Source organism: Seriola lalandi, unplaced genomic scaffold (genome assembly GCF_002814215.2).
Source record: "Seriola lalandi dorsalis isolate HSWRI2012SDOR001 ecotype SW California unplaced genomic scaffold, Sedor1 jcf7180002032446, whole genome shotgun sequence".
Taxonomy (NCBI): Eukaryota; Metazoa; Chordata; class Actinopteri; order Carangiformes; family Carangidae; genus Seriola; species Seriola lalandi.
In genome coordinates this window covers 1-303 of record NW_019503089.1, presented here as the reverse complement: position 1 = coordinate 303, position 303 = coordinate 1, and the positions used below count along the sequence as shown (strand labels likewise).

The following is a 303-nucleotide window of genomic DNA, read 5'->3' as shown; positions in this document are numbered from 1 at the left end:
TGAAACCAAATGGATGGCTCTGAAAACCATTGTGTTTACATTCATCTTTACATTTAAATTACAGGGAGTTGCTCATGTCAGAACGTGGAGACTCTTTTTCGGTTGAACCCTACATCTCTGACTACGACTTTCTACATATCCATGTGATCTGAAGAGTTCCAAATGACCCAAACGAAAATCACATCCTTCGAGCCGGAGTTGAACCAGCGACCTAAGGATAACTGCTACTTTGAACCTACAGTCCTCCACTCTACCAGCTGAGCTATCGAAGGAGCAGTGCAACATTGAATTGTTCCTTTTTTC

General features: G+C 42.2%; 1 non-coding gene across 1 annotated transcript; it reads right to left on the bottom strand.

Moving 5' to 3' along the window:
* Positions 1–183: 183 nt before the first annotated feature.
* Positions 184–272, bottom strand: trnay-gua (transfer RNA tyrosine (anticodon GUA)). Its single transcript is given in 2 exon segments — positions 184–219; positions 236–272. It is a non-coding gene; the product is annotated as a tRNA-Tyr (tRNA).
* Between the last annotated feature and the right edge of the window lie 31 nt (positions 273–303).